Source organism: Mycteria americana, chromosome 5, assembly GCF_035582795.1.
Source record: "Mycteria americana isolate JAX WOST 10 ecotype Jacksonville Zoo and Gardens chromosome 5, USCA_MyAme_1.0, whole genome shotgun sequence".
In the NCBI taxonomy this organism is placed as follows: domain Eukaryota; kingdom Metazoa; phylum Chordata; class Aves; order Ciconiiformes; family Ciconiidae; genus Mycteria; species Mycteria americana.
Genome location: NC_134369.1, coordinates 15,657,321 through 15,684,619, shown reverse-complemented (window position 1 = coordinate 15,684,619; position 27,299 = coordinate 15,657,321). Strand labels below are relative to the sequence as shown.

The window sequence follows — 27,299 nt, the reverse complement described above, 5'->3', positions numbered from 1 at the left end:
TAAATAGGCAACTACTGTATTTTAAAAATTACTTTAAAATTGTAAGACACCAAAAGACAGTCTGTAACTATGTGTAATTTAATTAACAATTCTCAACTTCAAATGTTCAAACTTATAATTCCTGAGAAACGTGCAGCATGTATGTATACTTGAAAGTACTTTTAATAGTTGTGCAGGAAAAGATATTTATGCCTAGCACAGGACAGCTTGCATGAAAAATGAACCGTCAGTGTAGAACAGTTTTAAGTTTACACACTGCCTATAAGCAACCTAGTTCATATTCTTGCATTGCAATTAGTTGATTTGTAATCCTGGTGACAATTTAGGATGGAGGAATTTGTTTGGGTTTCTCTTTGTTGTCTAGGGCTTTAACCTTTTATGTGTCTTTCCACAGGAGAGCTAGGATTTTGAGTGAGTCGAACATGACTTCAGTCTGTTAAAAAAAAAAAAGCGACCTTAGTTTCTAGTGTCCTAGCATGTTGATGATAATCTACTTTACACTTTTTATAAAGCAATTTATACTTGTTGAACTAATATGCATTTGCAGACCTTAAATTCACTGTGATTTTTTTTATGAACTGCGTTTTTTTGGTACCAAAACATCTAATCAGGAAAGGACATATTTCTTAGGGTATTACAGGAGGTGAGTGACAATCCAGCAGATCTTAAAAGATCACTGATTACCCATGAATTCTCCCAGTGACCAACATCCAATAAAGCGGACATTTGATATCATGAACTCATTACAAACGGAGACCAGTGATCTCCCCTCACTAGTAGCAATCTTTTAAATTTTAGGTAAGAAATGTGTTATTGTTTTGGAATACTATATGTGATCTAGTAAATTAGGGTGTTTACTTCATAATTGTATTATTGTAATATTTTCTGTATGCATATCATAATTTATTGTGATGGTAGGACTGTGAGGAAGCATGCTGGATTGAACAATACTGTAATACACAGTATGGAGTAATTGCAAAACGTTGCCTGAAATCATCTGCTCTGAAGACAGCAGTTCCAGGCTTCACTCAAAGGTACACAGTTGTATACCAACACATCCTGATTAAAAAGACTACCAGTTAAAATCTGCAGGGGCACTGCACTCTGAGATGACTGACTTAGACAAGGGTTGTAGTTCTAGGTTAAAATACTGTAGATAGGAAAGACAAGACATTCTGTGGTCCTTATGTTCTTATTCATAAGTTTTACTATCTTTCTGCTGTTAAGATGAAACTGCTTGGGTTGGTTTTTTTTTTTTTGGGGGGGGGTGGTGGTGGTGGCAGGGTTTTTTTATAAAAATAAGAAGACTGTTTTGTTTCTGTGACAAATTCCCTAAGGAAATACATTCAGATGTTGAATCTAATTAAGTCTAGCCACTAAGTGTGGTTGAATCCTTGAGCTGTGCTCCTACAGGCAGTTTGAGTTCAACTGACTTGATCTGCTTGACTAATGAGAACTCAGTTTTGAGGACTGCTACCAAATCAGTATAAACAAAGCAGACCAGAAAGACATAGGATTTACAGGTGTTTTTACAGTTGTATCATCAAAGCCCATGTTTCCTTTTCCCAGCCTCAGAGATGCCATCCTATTTTTCCCCTTGCCATATATCTTTTCCTTCCCAGGATGCTTTCTGTTCTGCTTGCCCAAGAAGACAGGAAGTATACCATAGCAATGCTGCTAACAACAACAACAAATCAATATACATCCAAATTGGATTAACTCAACTAAACTTTGCTTTTATTATCTCAGCCAGGGCAGGCCAGTAATCAAAGCTTCAGAAATCTAATTCATTACCTTCTCTCTCCTCAATATCTGTACACAGGACCAGGGGACAGTCATACATGAAACTTTTATTTCTAAGAAACTTTTATTTCTAGAAAACTGTCATATAATAATTCTCCAAATTTGAAAATGGATTGATTGCATGTGAATTACTTCTGCTTGCTTTTCTCTTCTTTGAATTCCTTTGACAGCTGTTTTCCAGCATTTTCCCCTTAAAGTATTCTTTACACTCTTTCCTTGCTGCTCTCCACTGCTATCCTCCAGAAGCAGGCATTTTTATCCCATCATGTGTTCAAATGTTTGTGTTAACCTTTAACATACCTTGACCATTCTACTTAACTTTTGGAGATCTTTTTATGTCTTCATATAATTTATACTAATTTCCTAAGTTATCAGCAGAGGACCCTAGAACATTTGTAATTTAGTACAGGAAGGTACTACAACAGTGGGAGCACAAATGTATCTGTAAATACTGGTTTATCCTAGTTAGATTCAAAGACCTGTCTGCTAGTCAATGTATATTCGTGGGAACAGAGATTTCACAGTCCACGTGTCACTTTGTGGTCTGTTAGAGTCCTTCATTCTGGGCCTTCTTGGCAAGTCAGGTGGTCAATATCAAACTCTCTAATCTCCTCTTAGATGTTTTCCCCTTAATCAGTGACAGCTTTTATCTTCCTTCCAACTAGTACAAGCTGTGGATGGGAAATCTAAACCTGTACTAACTAATATATATTTATTTATGTACTTTGCATACATAAACTAACAAATATCTCAGTGGTCTGAGTCAGTCTCCATGTAGCTGACTTCCTGATCTAATCGAAGTTACTTGCAAATAGCCAGTTCCCTTTCAGGAATTGACATGTCAATCCTTTATAGGTTCCCTTCAGCTTTTGTCTGCAGTTTCCAAAGCTTTAAGAAAATCTATCTTTTACAGAGATTTTTTTTCTTAATATTGTTACTGTAGTCAACACACTAGACTTTTTTCTTTTATTTACAGTGTGACTGTAATATTAGAAATCTTTTTGTTGTTGATTTTATTTCTCCTTGAATAAAGATTTTTCTCTTTTGTTTTAAATTCAGTTTTCCAACACTTCATCATGTCTATGTAGTTGCCCTTACAAGCTTAAGCTAGGGTAAATCTGTTTGTTCTAAAATCTTGTATATCCTCAAGTAACAAAAGATTCATATTTTTGTGGATGTGGGATGGCAGAATTTACATATGTGCATAGAGAAAAGAAGTCTGGTCTTCCACACTATTAATTTTCCAAATGCTAGCTGCTAGTTTTCTCAGATTCAGTCTTTTCCAATCCTTCTCAAGCTGTCTCTACCTTATCTTCTCATCTCCATGATGATTGCATTGCAAAAAATAATGTGTAGAATAATGTTTTTTATAATAATGGTGATATGGAGTCCTGTAAACTATGAGTAATGCTTTCTGAAGCCACTGCTAATGTCTTCCTGTCAGCCCAAAACTACAGTAGAAATTTACTCAAAAGTGTGGTCTGTATAGCTCCAGTACTCCAGTCAGGAATGATTTGTCCTTGCCTGTTACATTCTACAGAAACTCTGCTAGATAGCTTTAAGACCATAGGGGTTTTTTCTTGCTTCTTGTCTCCTTCAGTGTATAAGTAAGTATCCTGATTTTATTTCTTTGGCATCTTGGTAATTTCAACTCTGTATACTTACTCATTCTATCATCGCATTTTCAGAGAAAGTGCAGAGGTTTTAGAGGAAGCTTGCAAGCGGTCAGGCTGGCTCCGACTCTGGGTCCATCACAGCTGGAGTTGATCTAAGTTTGGGCTGCCTTGTCCTCTCCTCTATTGCCTCTGGCTCTGTGTTTCCACCTTCTGCGCTGTGCTGGCACTAGCTCTTGTCTGATCATTCTGTGAATTGCTCCTTGGAGCAGATCTGGCTGAAAAGTTTTTTTGTTTGGTTGTTCTTTTTTTTTTACTTTTGTGGGGTTAGCTTCCAGACAAGTCACCTCCCTGAGTTGGCTCCTGCACACTTATGTGGGTGTTAGTGCTGATGCAAGGGAAAGAATAGAAATGCTTAGTTGGTAGAGAAAGGATGGGAGGCAAGGCTCTGTCAACCTGAACATTTGTTGGTTTAAGGTGCCGCAGGATCCCACCCGCAGGCTGCAGTTCCACTCTTTCTTTAAGCTGGCATAATCTCCATACCAGCACCCATTCACTCACCACTGTCCCCTCTTGTGCCAGCACTAGTTTTTGTGTAGCTGTGCTATTCCAAATCACAACAGACCCCCCCTCTCCCTGCCCCCCAAATCCAGAGCAGTTTCTTCAACTGGCTGACTATGTAGCCACTTAATGTTACTGCTGGCAGTGAGGATGGAGCAAGAAAAGTAAATTCTGTGATGCCAGCCATTAAGCCATGTAAAGTAACCATGGAATTGCAGCTTATGAAATATATATATTACACTTTACAAATGAAACCAATCTGTTTAGCTTTGATATGTCTTTTTAGAAGACTGTTCTTGAATGGAAGATTGTTTCCCCCCACCTCCTCCTCCAACACACAACTCCCACTTTAAGTCTTTTTGCAGACACCTGTAAGTCTATGTCAATATAAAGCCCAGATCTGGCATCCATCATATTCCAAAAGTTTATGATGTGTTTTTATACATATATACATGTACTCCCATTTGTACTTACATAAAAAATTAAGAAAACAATAGGGTTATGAGAAATAGGGCTTTAACAGATTTTCATTAAAAAATAATTTTATATGCTTCCCTGAAGTGTGCAACTAAACTCATAGGGGTGGAATAGGTGGATCCCCATATGGTGTAAATGATCACTGTTCCTTTAGCATTTTACATAGATGATGGTCTGCCCCGAGATTCCCATTCTGAAGTAACACAAAGCAGGAGAACGACAAAAGGTAAATGGTAAGACTAGACAAGGGTTGCAATAGTTGTGCAAGATGATAGAATTCATCTCACTTGTTTTAGTCACTAAAAGATAGTTATCTAGCCTAAATTAATTGTTTCTAGGTCCTTTTTAAGTCGGGAGAAAGGGACAGACTCCTCCAGTGGCCAGTTTGTCTCTTCTACTTCAGTTATTCATGGGCAAAACAGGGCAATATTGAAACATGCTATGGAGATACCTCTCTGTATGTATGTATTTGATTATAAAGGAATTCTACACAATTAACTTGGACTAGACAGCTACTTTTAATTTCCTGAACTTATATGAGATATAATTGAGCCTCAATGTTAGTTTATCATATGCACAAATTTTTATCCCCTTTAAGTGTGGAAAACCTTTATGTGACTGGCAGCTTTTTTGTATTAACGAACTTCAATTATTTCATCAACTTATCAGTTACTCTTTACACAGACAGACAGAACTACATCTATTTTAAAGAAGTTCTGAATTTGTAAGAAGTGTAGTGATTTGACCTAGAAAGAAATTTTAAGCAAACATCTGAGAAAGCATATGATTTTTGAGTTTTTCATAAAAAACCCTAAAATAAAATAATGCTGGAAACTTAATTATGTTTTGGTAATAGCTTGCTCATTAAACATAGAGCTGTTTATTTTGTCCAGTGAGTATGTTCATGAAACCTTAGTAAATTTTTGAAGTAAAATTTGCAAGTAGCATGAAGCTCTAGCTGGCTAATATCCTCTGCATAAGTGTACTTAAAAAAAAAAAAAAAACTCCAGATCTGAAGGAGTAGTATCTCTGCATCTAAAGGGCAAGAGTCTAAATCTGAATGTAAGTATAAAAGCTGGAAAAGATTGAACATATGTTATTTCCCACCAGCACAATATTAAATGCAATTATTTTCTTTCTGCTAAAATCTTGAATATATCTTGCAACACAACCTCAAAGAGTCCCCTGCTGCTGTTGATTATAGTGAATCCCACTTCCTGCCACCCAGTAAGTCTTTGCAATTTTCTCTTTTTCGCCACCCTGTGGAGATAAATAATGTATATTAATGTGAAAATATCAACAGTAAAATCCCTTAATATTCTCCACAAAATAAAGCTTCTCTCTAAATCAAAGGATTTGTATCTTTCATTAATTTTTTGAGCAAAAAGAAACAAGTTCCTCATGTAAGGGCTTTGAAAAGTTTGAATCTCACTCTTAGAAAACAAGTGTGCCAAATACTGTATAGGAGAGGGTTGGGTTCTTTAGAATTGAAAAAAGGCTTCGGTATGGTGTACTACATTTAAAGGAAAGATTTTAGTCTTTTCCTATCTCAGTCTTTCAGTAAATAGGCCTTAACAAATCCTTGTTTCACCTCCTTTGACCCAGAACCTTAGAAAGTATGTCAGAGTATTTTGTATTGTGTTTTAGGAATTGCTACCTGTGCTGAACACAATGATTACGGAGGATATTTTATAAAAGGTTCATCATGTGTGGCTACAATAGATGCGTGCATTCAAATCTAATACATTGCTAATTCCACACTCAACTCCCCCCACTTTTGTACATTAAGAACCGTAACATGGCAAATTTTCTTTGCAACTCTGCATTCTAGAAAGGACAGGAAAAGCAAAGGCAGAAGCTATGACCCCTTGAATACTGCTTTACAATCTAGGTTTAGGTTTCAGTGCTTAAGTGGAAAATTACCATACTAAAGAAATTAGTACTTGCTGATCATAAGAGTTGGGGATTTGGGGTGTGTGTGACCATATTGATTCTAATGTGCTCTCCTTTTGCTCAAAGTATTTTTCTTTTTAATTTCAACTTCCATGAGCATGGGCTACTTTGCTGAACACTATGAACATTTCCTAAGTTAAATTAAAAAAAACACAACCTATAATGTTCACCTTGGGCATACCTTTCTATTGCATAAATTAGAAAGCTGACTGAAAGACATGTTCAAAACAGAAAAGAAGAAAAATAAAGAAAAGAAAACCCCACAGAACAGAAACGTTAGTCATAGACATTTCAGATGGTAGTCTGAGAAAGCTAACCATTCCCTATTACTAAAATGCCATCAAATTAAAATAATGGCAAAGTACTGAGACAGAGGCAAATTGTGTCCCCTCCTCTGTGGTTGTGGCAAGCCAGCATTCAAGGACCCAGCCAGGAGTATAATTCTGTGGGAAGAAGGGGAGGGAGAAGGGAGGATACCTTTTGTGTCTCTGGGCTGAGGAACGTGGTACTAGAAAAAATAAGCAGTTGTGAGCTGCATTGTATTAGCTGGTTTGGTACTTGGCATTAGTGCAATACCAGTGCAGGCTATTACAGACTGAGGGAGAAGTGGTTTCCTTCTTTTGTCTCTATCTGCTCTACCACTAACAGCTGCTGGGAAGGTATTTTCCCCATGGTGTTTTTTGAAAGGTATACAAAACATTTTCAATTATGCCTTGCTGTTAGATTTCTGTGTAAATAATTTGTGTTATGGTAAAAATTCCATCCAAATCAGGAAGACTGTTTGCTACTTTCAGCCCCAATGCTATAAACATTTATATGCATGTTTAGTTTTAACCATGTGAGCAGTATCCATTTGGGTGAAGTTAAGTATGGCTGTAGCTGCAAGTTGGAAACTTGACCCACTTTGCATATCATTATGTATGTACCATAATTTTAGTCCAAGAGAGTAGCCTGTAGATGGGAAGTCTGAGTTGCGGAAGAGTCCATTGAAGAAATGAAATCCAGCCAACTAATATGAATTAAATATTTTTGTACTTTAGTGTAATATATTCATTCACAACTGAATAAGTAGAGGAATGGCATAGGCATTAACAGAAATTAGAATTTATTCAGTGTCTGAGGTAAAAACCAAAACCAGCTTGGATGGTGGCAACACACAGGTGATTTATGAGTATCTTTTATGATTAGAACTGAAGTTTTTGGAATTATTTTACACGTCGCAAAGTTTTTGTTTGTTTTGAAAATGTTGATATGATAGGATAGCAAAACTTTTTAATGTCGTTGGCTATGCATCCTTTTACTTGTACCAGAACATTATAATAGCAATATTTAAAAAAATCCTTCCGTTGAATGTGAAGCCTGAACCTCATTACTAACTTGTATGAGTATTTTTACACATTATCTATTCCATTAACTTAGTTCCTGATACTGCAGAAGTTTATATGCCTAGAATTATACAGAGTGAATAATTCCATTAGAGTAAATTGGACTACTACAAATGTGTGAAGTGAAACGTGCATATGAGTCTTTGCAGGGCTGGGACTTTTAATGGTAATCTTGTTATGCATGAATATAATTGATATGTGAGGAGTCTTTTATGAATTAAGTCTCCCAGCAGCCTCTCTCCATGTAGGAAATGGAATAAGAAGATGAAAAGTCCAAAAAGGGCAGGCCCCAGCTTTTCAGAGACATATGCCTACCTTCGCATGCATCCAACATAAGCAGATATGGATCTGTCTAAATTGAGCTTGAGGCATGCATTCTTCGAATTTTTTCTACTCAAGTGACTTGGTGTAAGTGACTTGTTCAAAAACACTCTGTAGGTTTGTAGCACAGCCAGGAATAGAACCCACATCTCCTGACTCACAGTTATAGACCAGACTTCTTAAATTTGTGTGAAAATTTAATTTGCCGTGTTTCTATATGAGAGGGAATTTATTAATATTGTTGCTACCTTCCAGTGTTTCATAATTTTCTTGTTATGATCCCATTCAATAAAGGTGTAGAACTGAATGTGGGCTTACCCTGCGTAGATGCAGAGCATCTGGTTTATACAAATGGTTTCCCACCAAAAAGGAAAACTTGGAACTGTAGATTTTTAATGCACAGATCTTGTGCTGTTGCAATGTTAAGAAGTCCTTGTTGTTATGAATGTGCATTATGAGTATATTGTACACAGTCCTGGTATGCAAATGTGTAGCATTCAGAGAAGTGAAATAATTCTGTGTTATTATTATCTTTGTAAATTGCATCTTAAGAGTTTGTTGAGGACTTTATGACGGCAGTTTTCTATAGTCACAGCCATACAGCACAAAGTGTTTCTTTCATTATTAACAATAACTGAGCCAATGAAAATGCTTTTAAATATACACCAGACAAGCAGTTATCCAGCTCTTCCTTCTTACCATCCACAAACCATCTTTTAGCATCTTATAAACAAGCATGTAAAATAGCTTTGTAAACATCTGCTTTTCATTGTTAATTGTCAGGGAAAACTAGAGATTTAAATGCTTCTTTTGTAGCATTCCTTAATCCTATCAGAAAGGATAGCTCTAGATGCTTCTCCTTTCTCACAGCAGATAGTTTCTCTAGGCTGTGGTTTTTCTTTTTTTTTTTTCCTTTCCTTTTTTTGTTTTGTTTTTAATATTGATAGTTTTCATTTACTTACAGTTTGTTTCATGTCTCAGTTTGAAAGGTCTTGCATATTGTAGTCTGTGTGGCAACTCAGTAAATTTAAACAAAATATACTATGTAATTATTGATTACTGTGTAAAATGTGTTGAAAATCTACCTTTTTTTCTCATTAGGATCTGCTCAGTATTTTCTTTCATGTATAAACTATCAGATTAGGTATTGTATCATACATATGCAATAAAACCCCAAAAGTATATGTTCATACTGTCCTATAACAGCAAAAATAAAGAAATTAATTTTATACTGCTACAATACAATTATTATTTTTTTAAAACACTGCCTTTATTTTGGTTAGCTTTTCTGTTCTAATAATCAAGTCATTAATGTCAGTTGAGTGTGTCTGGCAATGATTTACTTAAGGTAGCATTCATAACACACAGTAGCTGCATTATACAGGAAAAATAAATCTATTCATGTTACATTTCCTACCTTTAAAGCGTTTTTTTATATTGTATTATGGTCCTGGATTTGTAACATTCGACTTTTTGCTTCTTGCACACACAAAAGGAACATTCATGATTAAAAACTATTTCATGTTTTATATTTCTTAAACAGGAATAAATCTTTTTTTTACATATTTCACCAAATCTGCTTCATTGGGAAAAGGTACTTTTTTTCAGTTAGAATTTGAATGTTTCCGTAGCTTTCATCTTTTAATTTTGGTGGTTTTTTAAGTCAGAGTCTGCCTAACTAATTTCTCCAGCTTGGTTATAGTTTTAAAATAATTTAGAATTCTCCCTGTTTTGTTAATTAAATAATAATTGAAGGGTACTGTTGCCTATTCATATTTTTGTTCCTGCTTTTCAATATTTACTTCCAGAACTTCTTAAAAGAATTGTTACACGGACCTCAGCATCACTGCATGTAAAATTAATTGAAATGACATATTGTTGCAGTTTCTATGACAACCATATCATGATGCCGATGCTCTCAAAAATTTATAAACTACAATTTCAACTATGCTAATACCACTGAGTAGAGTTAACATTTATTTACTTAATATTTTTATTAGAATTAAGCTTTCAATACTTCATTTTAAAAAAAATGAGAAAAAGGTGTATGTCAGTGTTTTTCGTTTGTTTGATGTTGATTTTTTGTAAAGGAGTTCTAATTTTTATGAGAACATTTTTAAAATCTAACTCTGCTACGTAACATTGATGAAGAGCTTATTCAATCAAAACAAAGAAAATTTATATCATCAGTCACAAACTTTTAAATACGACATTCCAATCCACTGCGATTGATTTACAAATAGTCTTGTTTTGCTAGGGGAATGTTTAAAGCCAATTTATTCCTATTTCTGTTGTCCTAGATGCTAAACCTCAAATGCTTGTGACATAAGAGTACTGATTCACTAGCACGACTTACAGAAATAAAGTGACAAGCATAGGTGTCTGCATGACCAGGCACAGAATTATAAGCCCCCTAAAAATATCTACTTATATTACTGCCTTCTTTTATTGTAAACTTTAAAAAGCTTTGCCTGGTAACTTGATTTTTTTCTTTCCATATTAAATATATACCGTTAGTATAATCATACTATTCCATCAATCTGCAGGCATTTAGAAGTTAGCTGATTTTAACAGTTTGACAGGGAACTCTATTACTCAGGCAACACTCACATTGGAATCAATGAGTGTTTTACTTGAGTAAAAAATTTAGGACCAATGTAAGATGCCTTATTCAAGTTACTTCATAATTATATAGATTGCAATGACTTAAAAAATAGTGAGTTTTGCTCTCAAAACATAGTTATTTTATTCGATCTAACTTGCACTTATTAAAAAAGTGTGGTTTATATTCAAAATGCATGATTCTTGTGTATAAGACTTATTGATCATTGATTCAAATAGGAAATAAAACACCTTGATCTTTCAGTCATTTGTCTCAGGAAGATTCCAAAGCAGTCAAATCACATTTACTTTACTTCAGTCTTAAATTTGATATTACGTTGGAAAAACATTTCATATAATTGAATGTTCAAATATGTTGAGATCATGTCGCATTTTAGTTTTTTAACAGTCTGAATACTTTCAGCAGTTTCTACCCAATGTTCCTGGTTTAGTAAACTATATTTAAACATGTTTTGAAAGATTTATACAGTGATTTGCTTCTTAGTCAACTTTGTTGCAAGAAGTTACTACTGCGTATTTTGGTTAGAAAATGTAAAGTGTTCTAAGAGGTGATCAAAGGGAGGAGACAGCCATACTACCCATTCAATATGCCATGATATTTATAAGCTCCAGGCAAAATGCAACAATCCGAAACAACTTTGTACCCCAGAATTTCTTTGTAGACATTTTCACCTTTTTTCTTGAGATTTTCTAAACAGCTTTTCCTTTCCAGCATCATCATTTTGATTCTCTTAATAAGCATGCACTTTACATGCACAGGACTTGAGCTTCTGGGTGAAACAATTGACAATGACACAAGCCTACAAGATTAGGCCATGTTATCACAAACCCACAAGAACATCTTAAAACCAATGCAATTGATAAGTGCACAGCGGTAGTAATACAGAATACAAAATCATTGGCTTATCTTGAGGATTCCTTTTATTTCTGTTCATGTGGCATATATATGTGGCTTAGTGGCAATGCATTTATTTGCAATGTGGGCCAGTCCTCAGGTCAAAGACAGCTTTGTATATTTATTCTAGCCTTCAGGGTTTTTTGGTTTTTTACACAGTATCTTGTTTGTAGCATGGTAGTTAGGTCAGGAACTTTAAAAATTGTGCTTTGTTGTTGGGATTATGAGGGGGGTTTTTTTGGGTGGGGGGTATGAAACAAAAATAAACTGATGGAATAAATACAGTGTTATAATATAAAATCTATGCATATGCTGTTGAATTCCAGCATGTGCTGTCAGAATGGGACATTGCCAGTGAAAAAAGAAAAGCACCATGGTGTGCTGATAAACCCTTAGAATGGTTCATAGGGGTCTGCAGTAATCATGTTTAGCAAAGGTTTTTCTGTGACTGTGATTCTAGGGAAAAATATTCAGCAACTTTCATGTTTATATCACTGACCTACGATTTACTCTGGGCTGTAATATAAAATAGGACTACTGGGGGCTGTAAAGGGGTCTTCTAGCATGTGTCCCCTCCCAGCTCCTCAAATGTGCATGCGGGTATAGATATGCCAGTATATCTTTCCGTCCTTCCTCATTCACAAGACGTGCTCAGCTATTCCCAGCTTCAGCTGGGAATATTGGAATAATACGTGAGGCCACACAGGTGTATGCTGAAGGAAGAGATGCCTTAGTATGATGGTGATGATTGCTGTAAGCGTATCTTGCATGGCTTTGGGTTGCTTCTGAAAAAGTACATTTAAAATCATTGTTAATCTTGAACTGCTTTTTTGTATGTTAACTGTGTTTTATGGTCATCCTATTATAGAGGGATGGGAGTAGAAAAATTATTAAGGTGACAAGTAGGCAAATCCAGCTGTTAGGTGAAATACCCAGAGTAGGAGGAGGATGTCAGTAGAAATGTTTCCACCTTCCACAGTCACGCTGCTGTTTTTCTTTTTTTAGTCTATACCTGCAAAGTATCAGGTATTCAATCTTAATGTGATTTCTAATTACAGCTGAATGTAATTGCCATTTTTTTGGGAGCTTGTTATTAGTGTTCTCATGATTCATTTGGAGAGCTTACTCTGCCAGTGCAACTTCTAGCCAAAAGTTTGGTGACTTCAACTTTGCCGGTGCAGTTAGTGCTTTTCTGGGTGCCAGGATGCCCTGACATGATGAATGCTTTCGGGTGGCCGGGGGACAGCATCAATCCCACCAGCTGCTAAAAGTCCCACGAGAGGACCCCTTCCTGGTTCACGGCTTTTCGTGGAAGCAGGGCTAAGAACTGCAATGTATTGTGATGCATTGTGCCCCTACACAACAGGATCTGCCTCCTAAAGCTGATCCGTTCCTATAGCTTTCTTGCGCCTGGAGCGTGCCAAAGAAACTCACGGTGCTGAGTCTTGCCCACAACTTTTAGCAGTGTGGCCCCAGGTACTGTTCACGGGTCATAACAGCCTAGTCCGTCTTTCTGTTTTCCATTCCCCTTCCATTAAAAAATAAATCCAGTGTAGATTATAAACTATAAACTCAGCCTCTGACTTGAAACCACCTAAAAGACTCGAGAAGCAAAATCCTCCAGGACAGCCAGGGCAGTGCACCTGGCCTGATTTCGGCCGGGGAAGGAGGTGGAAAGAAGACGGGCAGAGGAGTTGGAAGGACTCCCTGGCACACGCTGCGAGGGGAAACGGCCTGCGAGCAGGGAGGTCGGAGGCGTTCTGCAGGGAGCGGTGCCGGGGGGCGAGAGGGGCCGCGGTGCGCTCCTCGCCCCGCCACGTCCCTCTGCGGGAGCGCGCAGGGTGCGCCCAGGGCCGGTGAGAACGGCAAAGGAAGGAGAGGGGCTCAGGGCCGGTGGCTAAGGAAAACGCTGTTGTCGGGCTTTTTCTTTGTGTGTTCCCATCTCCCTAAATTCGCCTTAAATTCTACCCTTCTTTCTCTCGCCCGCGAGAGCGTTCATGTGCTGGCCCCGGAGCCCCAGGGGCGGGGGAGGCTGCCGGCCGGCGCTCCCGCGGCCGAGCCCCCGGCCCCGCGGCGGAACCCCCGGCCCCGCGGCGGAACCCCCGGCCCCGCGCCCGCCGGCAGCGGATCCCTCGGTGACTTTCGCGCTGCCGCTAACGCTGTTTGTTTTGCTTTGCCAAGTGCTAATCCGAGAGCTCCTCAGCAGGCGGTTGCTCTCGCTGCTTTGTGTGCGCTCGCCTCACGGTGGCGTTTTAAGCACATAAACAAAGCCCGAGTGAGCGGAGAGGCAAGTGTGTTTTCTAGTTTACCTTTATTAGAATAACAGTTCCGTTAATGTTTTGGATAAATCAAAACTGTCTATCCAAGCGGCTCAAGTACAGGAGATGCGCGATGCTCGACGTCAGGGGAAGGTGTTTGCATCTTCCCGGCCGGCGCCAAGCCCGGCGGAACGGGAGCGAGAGCCGGTGCCATCTGAACAGCACGGTCTCACCTGGGGTTGGTTTTTTTCCCTCCTTGTCTCTCTCCTCCCCCAGCCCCCCAGGAGAAGTTTACCAAGAATGTGACTGAAAGTGTAAAGCAGCAGACGCCGACGTTAAACTCCAGCTCGGTTTGAGTATAACGATCTGAGACACAGCCCCGAGCCGCCGCCCTCATTAATACAGAAGCATGCCCCTGGGACCTGGGTTACCCGGAGAGAATAAACACAATATAGAGTCATCTTACCTCCGAGCCGGGAGAGCAACGTTAGAGGTAGGAGAGGGAGAAGTGCGGCTCTCCTCCATCCTACCTCGGCCGGTCTGCCGCGGGGCTCCGGCAGCGCTGCCGCCGCCTGCCCAGCCGGGATCCGCTCCCCGGCGCGCTCCCCCCGCCCCCGGCAGGCAGTCCCCAAACTCAACCCAGCACAAATCCAGAACTCGGGGCCAGCGTTTCGAGTCAATCCGTGCCGGTGCAAATCCCCCATGGCTCCCCTCCTCCAGAGCGTGGAACAAAATTGCCGGTTGCCCTGAGTTTTTGTCAGGCTCTATTGGCAATCTAGGAGCAGGTAAGGCTGCTGCTGGCTGCCAGCGGTTCCCGTTGCACTTGCAGAGAGCAGCAGAAGCCGGTGGAAGTGGGAGTGTGGTCTGCTCGTCGTTAGGGAGGGGGGAACGGACCCTGGAGGTGATGCGGTGAAACACTTCTACTTCCTCGCATTGTGTTTGTTACAGATCACGGGCGCTCTCCTTTTGTAACATTCACTTCAAGCATTCTCAAACCCACCCGGGATAAGTTCCGATCCTCCCCTTTAGTTTACACTGGGGTTGTCTAAGGATTAAACAAATGAAACTTTATTTGACCGTGGACTTTACGGATCCTGGGATCCCTGCGCGCTCTGGCCTTATTCTAATTCTATAGCGGTAATTACCCTTCGTTTCTTTAAGTGCAATAGATTTATTGCCTTAGAGACTATGCACAGTTTGATTGAATTATTCATTTTTTTTCTTTGGTGTAGACTGCATCTGGGGACTGATGTGACGTGTAGATTTTTTTTTTTTTTTCAGGAACAAAGGGAATGTGGAAATGAAAGAGAGAGGGAGAGAGAGGCTGGCAGATGTGATGAGATGCGGTGAAGGTGTATCCAGCTTGGCACTCCCACTCCTCTCTTCTCCTCTCATTGCAGCCCTGGGTGACTCTCAGGCTAACACAAACAGCTTTTCTTCCGCAGCCTGCCCTCTGTCACTGTAAGTACAACAGCCTTCTCTTATCAGCATGCAAATTCCAGCCACTCACTACCTTAGCCTGGTGTTTGCACTTTAGATTTACAGAGGGGACCTTTAAAATGAACTTTCCGAGACAGGAAGGGGTTTTCATGTCAAACTTGCTTTTATTTTCTTTGTAAAAGTTGATGTGGTTTTTCCAGGTCCCCCCCCCCCCTTTTTTTTTTTGGAACGGGGGGGTGGAGTGGGGAGATTGTTGCTGCGGCTTTTTGCTTCACTATCAAGATGATGCGCAGTTTCAAATGAAATTAAAATCTGCTTGGTCCTCTTTCCGCCAGGACAATACACTGTGTTGGCAGATGACGCTGTAAGGAATTCAGAGTTTTTGTTTTCAGTCAGATCTTTAGCTTTGGGCGTTATAAAAAGCAAACGTCCCCTAAATTTTGAGGAGATCGCCAGAGGTTCTTGTTCTAGGGGAACTCGTACCAGCTGATGGGTTTGCTTATGAAGAAACGTGCAGTAATATGCTTCTATCTAGTCTAACAAAACTTTCTCCCAATCGGATGATCAGGCTGTAACTTCTTTTCCTTTAGCTTTCCCTCAGATGCTGTTGATTATTTTGCCAAAGTTTCTCTGAACATCTTTAACAAGCCTATAAAAAGTCTTCGTTGTCGGAGAGTGTCAGCAGAGGGAATTTATAAATATGCCTGTTAATTGTCCGGCATTAGCTGGGGAGAGAGGGGAGTTCAGAAATGGGTGGATGACTTTTAAGGCGGAATTTCTTGCCCTTTGAATCAAAACTTCTGAGACTGTTCCGCCAACTCTACAGGAGTTGCAGGTTTGCTCATCATGTTAAAGATGCGGTATGTAAAACTGAACACACAGACAGGTTGCTTCGCTTGTTGCATATTGCTTTACTTTACCGTGCTTAATGAGAGAGACGGCGCAAAATGCAATGCCAGCTGTGAACAGGTAAGTGCCCCGACGTGAACCGAGCGTCTCCGGTCCCTTCCCACTGCCAGGACCCAGCAGCTCAGCATCCCTCCTCAACATCTGCCTGCGCTGCCTGCTCTGGCCGCTTTTAGCCTTAATGAAGCAAAAGCAAGGGAAGTAATTTAAAACGCGGTCTCTAAACGTCTGGTAACGCTAAAAGTAAAAGCGCTCTCTTGCCTCTCGGCACGTGTATACGTGTCTACACGGCGGGTGTTCACTTATGCAAACAAAGAGGGAGCCACAATGATTCCTGTGCAGCGCCCATACGCGCACATTTGCATACAATGCCCAAGGAGTCCTCTTCTGCCGCGGGGAAGTTGCAGCTCCCTGGCACTGTGTGCCACATCTGTACGTTAATGGCTCACACAGGGCAAGCAACAAGCTGGCGAGTGGGACTCGCGCCCCGCCTGGGAAGGTGGACGCATCTCGGCGGTGTCCTGCCCCAGCCGAGGGGCATTCCCGGGGGACATTGCCTGCACAGGATTCTCGGGAGCGCAGCGAGATGCTCCCCCGATTTGGAGCTAGGTGGGCGGTTAGATTGGGCTGATGCCTTAATTATCTCTTGTCCCATTGCCGCCTCGTCCTTGATAAGGAGGACGCTACATTTGAGGAGTGGGTTTTGTTGGTTTGGGGTTTTTTTTTCCTGTTTGTTTCTTGAAAGAAAAAAAACTTCCAGTAACAAATTGATGGGGTTGCAAACTCGGGCAGGATAGTTCGTCCTTCTGTTCTGATTACATCTCTTTTCCTACAGAGCTCATTTTTTTGCGCGCCAAAGCTACTAGTTATGCAAAAAGTCAAGGTGTTTCCTTTACTTGCGGCAGGTTTAAATGTGTTAGAAGGGAAGTGTTAGTGACCAATCACGGGAATGCTTACAATTAAAGATTAAAAAGGACATAGCAATATCTGGAAAGACAGCTACTTCCTGTTGCTAAATCCATAGCCCAGATAACTGCAGCAAGGTGAACGCTTTGACTTGGCTGAACGCAGGTGAATACAAACTCAGTATTTACAATCCTACAATTTACCCCGTCTCCGAATTTCAGGTTTTTAGTATCTTTTATGGAAATTGAAAGAATGCATGGAAATTAGCTACTATGCCCTCAGCCAGCTAATTTGATGATAAAGCTTTACTAGGTAATTTTAAAGTTCTGTTTCAAGGTGTTTGCTGCTTGCCGAATAGGACTCGATTGCTCCTTTTACTGTAGTGGAATTGCCAAAAATACTATGTAAAATAGGTCCGCTGTTCCAAGAGGTTCTGACTTAAAACTCATTTTCCCTGGACTCGCCTCGGGAGGGACGATAGTACCTCGGGTAGCAAGGTAGAGGATGCAACGTGCACGACTCTAGTAGTGTGTTGAGTTTCACAGCTTGTTAACAAAATGAAATAGAGCCAGATCAGATCAGTCCTGTGCCACCACGGTAATGCTCAATTTTCATCACGTCCTTATGAAGTAAGGTTCATTCGCAGTGGGGCTGAGCATGTGTCTGGGTCTAACCTATTCCGCAAATTTCTACTGGAGAGAGGAGGAAAGTGAAATCAGGCTTTCTCCTCGTCTTTTTGGCCTCTATAAGTTATGAAGCTATTTTAAAATTAAAAAGTTTCTCTGTTACTAACTGTTCCAGGCGCCTTCTGGAAAATGGGGAGAAAGTGCCAAAAATACAGAGATGAATCAACAACTTCTCTCTCTCTTTCTCATTTTGTGGGCTTGAGGTTGCTTTCCGCACTCCCATCTTAACAACAGTTTAGCCTAGGTGTGAATAATATCAAAAGGGGGAGACGTTGGCTTTGCAGCGCTGTTTGCCCACCTGATCTGCGGGCCCCTGACAGTTTGAAAGGCTCTTTTATGTTTACCTTTGGAATGTAAAAATACAGCAGAGAGACTTCCCTGGTTTTGCAGTACGCTGTGCCACTGGTTGATTTTCTCCTCAGTTCCTTATAGTTTTCCCCTCTTTCTCCCAGATTTCCCCCCCCAATTAGCACTTCCAAGGGAGCGTGAGTTCCTAAATTGGTATTCAAGCTGATATTCAAGTCCCTATCTGTTGGCTTTTGGTAGGCAGAGAGAGAGATATTTATATATTGCCGCTGCTAAAATCTCTCGTCGTCGCCACGAGAATTCCAACTTCAGCTCGAGTCCGTCCTAAATCAGTTTTTCTCCTCCGCTCCTACCTGTTTTTCCCTTTTAACTGCGCTCACGTTTTACCTTTCTGTTGAAGGCATCACTAAATAGTTTGTGGACCCTGAGTGCCTTCTCCTTCCTCCTCTCCCCTGGGTCCCTGTAGCTGGACTCCCATCTCTAGTGTAACGTAGACTTCACATGTCGTCTGTTTCTTACCCCGACCGGGCTGTGGGATCGGGCCCCTCGGAGCCCCATCCGTCAACTGTCAGTGAGCGCTTGCTGAGTGCTTTCCCTCTCGTCCCCGCTTCCCCGCCAGCCCTTCCCATGTCCTGCAGAGGGTCTCTCTCCCGCTTTTTTTTCCTCCCCCCCCCCCCCTTTTTTTTTTTTTTTTTTTAAATCTGCGAGCAGGAGCCCGGCCGGACTTTTTTGGCGTGTGCTTCCCCACGCACTCCCCGGGAAGCGCCGTGCCGGGCGGGGGAGGGCCGGCGTGCAACACGCCGCTCCCCCCGCGCAGCCCCGGCCCCGCGAACCGGCTCTCCCGGGACCCCCCCGCTCCCCCTCCTCCTTTTCCGGCCCCCGCCCGCCCGCCCTCCCCTCCCCGCCCTCGCACCCCCTCCCCGGTAACTTTCTAGTACCTTTCCTCACCACTCCGGGCAATCAGTGGTCATTAGAGGAGAGAGGTTTAAGGTTTCACTTGTCTAATAGCAATGTGAGTGGTGATAGCTTCTCGGGGATGCGGCTGGCAGCCTGGGGTGATTTCACTTTCTGTTTTGTGCTCACTTTCTCCGCAGTTGTTGCTTTCCCCGCTCGCTCGCTCTCAGCCTCCCTCTCTCTCCCTTCCCCTCTCCCTCTCTCTGTGTTGTCTCATCTTGCCTGTGCTGTCTGGGCGGGGGAGCCCTGCCTCCTTTTGCCTTCCTCAGATCAATGCCCTGGCCACTCACTTTCTGATGTTGCACGACGGGAAATGCTTTGAATACTTACGACATGGCCGCTCACATTGATTGCCAAGATTGACAGCAGTAACCATCGCCTTCACTTGTTTCAGGAGGAAAAAAAAAATAATAATAATGAACCTGATTGTAACCAAATCTCCAGGCAACCCATCCGCAAACTTCTAACGATCGGGATCCTGCACATCCATGGCCCGGAGAAACACCAGCAGACTCTAGTTCATTTATTTTATTTTATTTTATTTTACCGAATTACCACCCATTTATTCCTCTTTCTCTCTCCCCTTTCATCTCCTTCCCTCTTTTTTTTTTTTTTTTTAATGAAAATTACCGAAGCGCGTTGCAAAAAAAAAAAAGGAGGCTCTCCCAGTGCTTTGTGCCACACTGGATCCCGAGGAGGTAACCAGGAAAAAAAAGCCCTATTGTGTTGTATACCTGTTGTTTGCTGTGGTGTGTAGTGCTGCGTGGCTCGGTGGTGGCGGTGGCGGTTTAATGGGTTTTCGCTGGATTTATGTCGCTTTGCAGGAGAGAATCCGGTTCCCCCTGCGCTGTCTTTAATGGGTTGTTAGCTGCAATTGAGTGAAGCAGCAGAGTCCGGAGGTAGATCTGTTGTTTAGCTTTTAACATTGCTGAATTCACCCCTTCCCTCGCCTCCCCCTGCACGATTATTTACTTTTATACCACGAGGGGGGTGGTTTGTTTTTTTTTTTTTTCTTTTCTTTAGGGAAAAGTAGTTATAGTCTCGTCCCCGTCCGAGTTTCCGGGGCGGTTTGAATCCCGAGGTTTCCGAGACGTTGAGGGACCCCAGTACCTTGAAATCACAACACTTTCTCATCCTTCCCGAGTAGAGTTTATTTTAAAATGTAGTGACAGATCAGCGTTGTATTTTAAGATCACCCACGGCAGGCGAACACATGGTGCTGGGAAGATATTGCACGTAAGGAACTAACACGAGAGGGAGAAAGAGAGAGAGCGAGAGAGGAAAAATGAAATCCGAAATCAATCTTTGCGAGCAGAGCGCTGCTGTCAGTGCTCCGAGGCGCTCGCGTGGGTTTCTCTTCACGGGTAGCCCCAAAAGGCAGGGGATGGAGCAAGGCGAAGGGAGTTGAGGGGCGCTTTTAAATTCCCCGTGAAGTTTGAGGTGGGTAGCTGCTTTGAAGTTCGCCACAGCTGAGTGCTCTCCACGGAGCGTGGGCTAAGGCAGGGCGGCTGGAGCGGAGGTGCAATGCCGGCCTCGGCCACGGCAGGGCACTGTCCCGAGGAGCTGCCGTCCCTGCGGGCGCCTTATCTCTCCGAGCAGAGGGCTTGGATAAAGTTATACCGAAAACTTTAAAATGGATATCGCACCCTAATTTGTGACACACGAGGAGGGGGGAGACAGCGGTCCACCCTCAGAGAGCTCTGTTTACAGCCGGGGAAGGGGAGATGTGTGCCGCTTTGTGGCAACGTTCGACTTGGGATTTCTTGCTGCCTTAGCTCTTTGCCGGAGGTCATGCAAATCGACCTTAAAAGAATGCATAAGCCATAAATTAAAATAAACCCTTAGCCAGAGGCTGATCCATAAGTAGACAATACCTAACCTGGACAAAACGGCTTCCTTTGCGAGCTGAAAAAAAGAATAGTGCCTAAACTAAATGCGAAGTAAGTTTTCAGGAAGTATTTCACTTACTATTATTATTATTACTACTCTTCTTTTAAAATAAAGTAGTGGCAGTTGCAACAAGCTAGCGCAGCTGTTTACAGACGGTGCTGTAGGATCCGAGTGTAAGGCAAGGTGTGTCTGGTGGAGAGCTTGTTCTTTTCCTGGCTTTCACTGCCTTCGAAGCGGTTTGTTTTTCGGTTGGGGAGAAGGAGCCTCTGTAACCGTGTAGGCAATTTAATGTTTTATCTCGGATAATGCTGAAGAGTTTATGAACAAATCTGGGTTGCCTGCAAATGTCACATGCGCGCACACAAGCTGTGTCTGTGTATAATAGTCTCGGGGCTTGTTTTTTTTTCCCGCAGTTTTTGACAATCGTTCCATTCATGATCCTGAAAGGAATCATCAGTGGGAGCTAATGAGTGTGCCTCTGCGGCTTGCCCTGCTCCGGGGAGGAGCGGGCACCCGCGCTGCCGCCGAGCCCGCTCGTGTAATGCATGCACGCGTGTACCGGCGGCGGGGTCGCCCCTGCGTGAGCGCGGCCGTGTGTAGATGCGTGGGGGAGAACATGTAGGCGTGATGTGAGCAGGTACTTCCACGCGTGCATGAAGAACTGAGCTGCCAGAGAGTTGCTGCGCTGCCGGGAGAGCTTCCCAGCTCCCTCTCCGGGCTGCGCTGGAGAGCGCTGAGCAGTTAACCCGCTCTGCAGCAGGGGCTGCCTGCTGCAGCAGAGCAGGGCCTTGAGGTCAATCGGAGGCACCGATCATATCGATTTGATTGCTGTCTTCCTTTCAGCGGGGTCTCTGGTGGTTTTTTGTTTCTAAAGGACGGGAAGGAGCGAAAGTGGCAACGTGAAAAGACAATTAGTGTTGTGTCTGAGTGGCGGGGGGGCTGCGGGGACAGTCGGGCTGGTGGGAGCCTGGGGACGACAGATTAGTTCTGTCCCAGGGGTGTTTCCCCAAAACGTAGACGGTGAAACTTTCTGTGATAAAGTCATATATCTTCGCCTGCTGTTTGTAGATAAGGTATGTGTTTATTAAGCTAATTTAAATAGCCTTCGGCACACGAGCGGCACTTTGTTGCCACTGTTTTCTTTTCCCCTCATTTTAACGTTTTTGGTGTTTCCATCTTCAGTGCTGGTCGTGAGGGCAGAAGAACAGTTTTATCCAGTCCCCAAGCAGGGTTTGAAGTCCAAAAATTAACGAATTTCCCTTTCTGTATTCGTGCAATGGAGTAATTTTGAAACCTGTTTTGAGACTTCGACTTGACTTGACTTGTTTTATTGACGTGCTTGTGCCCACTCATTTAATTAAGCCATTATACCATAAAGTAAATAATAAGAATGAATGTGAGATATGTGCATGTAGCCTGCCATTATATACAAATATTTCCCTGGAAAAGACGCTTTAAAAAACTTTTTTCAGTACACCATGATTCCTTGGCAAGATCTTATTGCAGGTTTTTGTTTTGAGCCAGGATATTTCGCGTCTTTCTGTGCTCAGAGCGTTATATTCACACCACCCTCGGAATATAAACAGCAAGCGTACCTAGCAGCTCATTCTAGTAAAACTAAGAAATAATCTATTTATAGTGAGTACATTTAAAAGAAAATAATGAGGTCATTCGGAGTATGCTGCAGTTTGAAGTAGCTCGACACCTGGCAGAAACTGCATACGCGTTTTCTTCAGACTCTGCACTATCCATAACTTTTCCTTATAATACATTCTTGTGCTAAGTGAGAAAGGCTGTTTGTAAAACAATCCCCTGGCTGGTTCCAGTGTTGGGTGAAGCTGATCCTGTAATGGCATTTTGTTTTGAACAGTTGCTGTAGTTGAAGTTCCCTCATAAGGTAAGGTGGCACTGGGTCTGAAAGGAGGTCCAAATGCCACATTTATAATTAGACTGCCAATTCAGCACATTGTATCTATTGCTATACAGGGATATACTGCTGTGTCTGGTCTCTCAATAGACTGTATTCAGAATTAGCCAATTCAACTGCTTAAACTTTGGAGTCAAATTTAGAATAGGCAATGAGAGAAGGAAAGAAAGAAAACAATAATGCTTTCTTTTTTCCTCCGCTAGCTATTAAAAGCCAAAGAATATACGGAAACCAAACCAGGCACTGCACTTGGAATCAATGCACCAAGCGCAGCCCGGCCATCCTCGCCTGCAAAACCATTCCGAAGCGCGCTTCTCCGGGGGGAGGGGAAGGTGAGCCCCGGGCACCGCTCCGAGCGCCGCTCTCCAGCCCGCTTCCCGGGCCGCCGCCGGACTCCCGCGCCCGGGGGGGGGCGCGGGGGCCGGGGCCCGGCGGCGGCGGCCCCAGCGGGGCGCAGCCCGGCCCCGGCCCCGGCCCCGGCTCCGGCCGCGCTGCGAGGCCGGGGCGAGCGCCCTGCTGCCGCGGCTGGGGCGGCCGCCGGCTGGGGCGGCGGGGGCCCGGGCTGCCCCGCCGCAGCGCCCCGGCCCCCGCAGCGGCTCGCGCCGCGCCGCCGGCGGCAGCTGCCTCCCGGGGGGGCTGGCCCTCCGCGCCCCCTCCGCGCCCCGCGGAGCCCTGCGGCGGTGGGAAGCGCTCCCGCCCCCGCGGCGGGCGGGGGCAGCCGGAGCCCCGCGGGGAAGGAGCAGCCGCCGCCGGGGGACCCCGCGCCTGCCGGGGACGCCGGGCCGCGGGCTCTGGCTGCTGGCCTCTCCCCGCCTCGTCCCCGGATTTACGGTTCCTGGCTCCTTTTCTCCTGTCGTACTTTTTGTTTCGGGCACTCTGATTTCTCCGGCCTCCTCCCCTAGAACTTTAATTCATTCAGCGATGAGAGCCTAAGAGGCCCTTTGGTCTGCAATCTCGCATCCTCTGCTAAATGCGTTATTTTCCCTCTCTTGCTTGCAGTTCGGTACTCCGCTTCAGTACCGCTGGGGTACTTAGCTGGGCTGCTTCAAAGCTCACTCGGGTCCCTTTTCTGCTAGATCACAGGGTGCAAACCGGTGCCATGTGTGTAACACGTATCATAAAGGAGTGAGACAGATGGCTGCCTCTCCCTGCACATTACTGATTCTCTGCTGAACTTATGTAACTCTGCTTCATTTTTTCCTTCTTACGTTTACACGCTGGTGAAAGCGAGAAGAGAAACAAAGCGGGGCCCATCAGTTTCCTTCGTAAGGCCGCTAGTGCCTGACTCGTAGAAAATAATAACTGATGTCCAAAGTTAGTTACCTTCGCTGGTCAATTTGATTTTGTTCGCAAGTGGGAACTGCCAGTGCTTGTTCCTTAGCCAGTGGTTTTTAATACGTGGCCAGCAATTGTTAGTGGTCACTTCCAGCTGAACTTCTTTTGCTCAATGGGGAAAAAAAATCCCTTTGGACATGTTTTTTGCATCGTTGATCTATTTTAGTCGAAAGTATCCATGTGTGTCTGCAGTTCTGAGAGGCCTTGGAATATCTTGTGGTAATAAAGGCCAGAGCTTTGCATGATGCTGGCAAAACCAAATATATTTTTTCTCAGTGGGCATTAGAAAGTTTCTTTAGTCGTGACCTTATATCTGCTCAACACTGTAATCACCTTGGGAGATATCACTTCAGGAAGCATATCCATTAATCTTTTACACTTGGTTTGATTTCCCCCTTAAAAGTGTATAGATCATACTTAAAAGGCTTCCGTCAATTTATTTATTTATTTCACGGAACAAAAATTACTTGGGGAAGAGAAGCCACAATGCACTTTTCTTTACCCCCCATACAATGGGGTGATGTATATTTCTTTTTCCATAGTGTGACTTTAGAGATCAGCGGGCCGGTTTGGCAGAGGCTGTGTGTAATGACTAACGTTTTAAAAGTTATGTAAATAGGGGTGTTTGTGTATATATAAGCTATGACAACTGAAGTGATACCACGACACATTTTTAAAACATTTCAGTTAATACAGTAAATCACAGAGAAAGAGCTTTGAAGCATTTCTGCATGATGTCAGAACCTGCGAGAGAAGTACTGCTTTATGATGTATTTGGTAGTTCACATATAGCTTGTTCGTCAAGTAGCAGCAAAACACAAAGGTGCACGTTTCAAGTTTGTGCCTTAGTAAGCCAATTTGTAGTTGTCGCTTTGGTGTCTTTTTGTGTAATTTTTTATTTGCACCGTTTTCTGTTTTTTCCTTAGGTAGAACAGCAAGAATGGGAACTTTAGGGGACTTGTTACCAACACACAGAAACTAAATTTCCTTTTATTTTATATAAGCTATTCAGAATTTTTTTTGACACACGATTCTCCCACAGTATTTATTGATGTATCATTACAGGCCATGACATCATATTGTGAAAACAACAAAATAGGGTAAAATCCTGTCATTAGTAAGGCTGTGTACAGGGCCGGTGTGATGTCTCCATGAAATACGTGTATTTTTTTTTAAACATAGTTCTGCGTAGAAGGGAGAGATCTGATAGCCTATTTGCTGGAAAGCAGCCGATTTCTACAGTGATAAAACTGGATAATTACATGTTCCCAAAGCCTTTTCAGCACAGAAGTAGGTGTTCTTTTAAAACATTATTCTGTGGCAACAACAAATATTTGTGACATCATTGTAAGAGATTTCCTGCCAATTTTTAGTTTACTGTCTTTCAGAAAGTCTGGAGTTCTCTGGCACTGGTGAAACTGCTACACATACCCATTGTATATTCAAGTATTCAGTGAAGTTTTAAATAATTCTCTTTCAATTAGTACAACAGGAACTTGAAAAATGGATTTTCTCTTAAAGAAACAAGAATTGGTACATAGACATTTCTTTCCTCCTCTTGTATATTTTAAAATACTCATATCAGTTTTATGTTTACTGTTTTGTCTCCTTAAATTAAGAAGAAAGAAAACAGTATCCCAAGTTTGAAAATCATTGCTTGGAAATTAGTTTAATCAAATATTTCTTGAGCCTTGTGAATTGGAAAGAGTAATATGAAATTAGATATATTGGTAAACTAGGTTAATCAGAGTCATTCATTTATAGTGGAGAATAAATATCTATCAATCGATGTTTTTTTGAAGTCAGGCAAAACATTCCATCAAGTTAATGTGTTTAAGGGTATCATATCAGGCACAGACAGGTACTAGAAGTGATAAAAAACAGATAACCTGCAACAAAATGATTTACAGATGGGTCATTATCTTCTATAGAGAGGTTACACAGATCATATTCTTTATAAAAAGAGAATGTAATTCTATAGAGCTAGGAGAATTATCTAAATAGGTCTGAATATTTCATGTTTTTTCTGAGTGACTGGTAGAATTTGTCAAAGCAAAATTTTTTAGCCTTCTTACAGGCAGCATATTAATGTGAGATATAGAAAAGTACTGGGTTTGTATTTTAAGTATTCTTTATGTTTATTTTACCTGCTTGGTAAAGTAAAGCTTGGGAAACATTTTGCTTCTTCCCGTGTGAACTTTGTAGTGCATACCTTTAAAATATGCACAAAAATGTTACGTACAAATTAAAAAAAAAAAATCCCCAAAACCTGGGAAGTTTGATGTTAGTGATTTAAGAGATTTCAGAACCTATTTCGTACAGCAAGTGCCTAAGTCTCATCTTTTCTATCGGTGGTAAGACAGAATGTCATTTAAATATTTTTTCTTTCTTCTTGAGCTAGACAGAAAGGTGTACAGTCAATTGTTTCTCCAGTCGCTGGTAGACTGACATAAGGCAACAGGAAACTTTAAAACCTCAGAGGTGCAGTATTGATTTGATCCCTAACTGCAAATCCTTCATATCAATGCTCCAAATATCTAACTTTACACCAGTATTACCCATTCTTTTTATAGTGACACCATGCTTAGTAAAAAACTTCTAAGCACTGAGGTCAGGTGTTGAGATTGGATTCTAGTTTATTTTTTATGAATCAGATAAAGATTTCTGTGCATGAGACCGTATGTGAAGATGAGAGAACAAGAACATTTCCATATCAAAGGCAATATATCTGAGGCTGCATAGTAATTAAAATGCAGTGGTTTGGACTCTATGCACTAGCACTTACGCAGAGCGTTGTTGGGACCTTGTGCAGCATGCAGGCGGTTGTCTCTTGCATACTTCTAGAAATATACTTATAATTTTGTACAAACATTTATGCCAGTCCACACTTTTCTGTGGATAATTTGTATTTCATCCAAACCATTCAAAGTAGAAGTTATTTTTTGAGCAACCCCCTCATTATGGCTTTTGTGCATCAACTATTTTTATTCTGGTTGTTTGTATTTCCTCTTACCAGAATGATGGCTTGTTTATAGTTGTATTTTTTTGTGTGTTTCTCTAA

At 42.1% G+C, this 27,299-nt stretch overlaps 1 protein-coding gene and 1 long non-coding RNA gene across 4 annotated transcripts in view; one reads left to right on the top strand and one right to left on the bottom strand.

Annotated features, from left to right (window-relative positions):
- Window positions 1-15,477: 15,477 nt before the first annotated feature.
- LOC142410177 (uncharacterized) lies at window positions 15,478-20,051 on the bottom strand. The gene is made up of 3 exons (XR_012775861.1): window positions 19,821-20,051; window positions 19,071-19,470; window positions 15,478-16,411 (listed from the first exon to the last, which is right to left on the bottom strand). It is a non-coding gene; the product is annotated as an uncharacterized LOC142410177 (long non-coding RNA).
- Window positions 19,377-27,299, top strand: part of SOX6 (SRY-box transcription factor 6) — a 379,444-nt gene continuing 371,521 nt past the window's right edge. The window contains exon 1 of one of the 3 annotated variants that reach the window (XM_075502220.1): window positions 19,377-19,784. The gene's annotated coding sequence lies outside the window, so the exon portion shown is untranslated. Of the gene's footprint in view, window positions 19,785-20,798; window positions 21,027-27,299 lie in introns of those variants that run through there. The other 2 variants (XM_075502218.1, XM_075502219.1) reach the window with 2 other exon arrangements.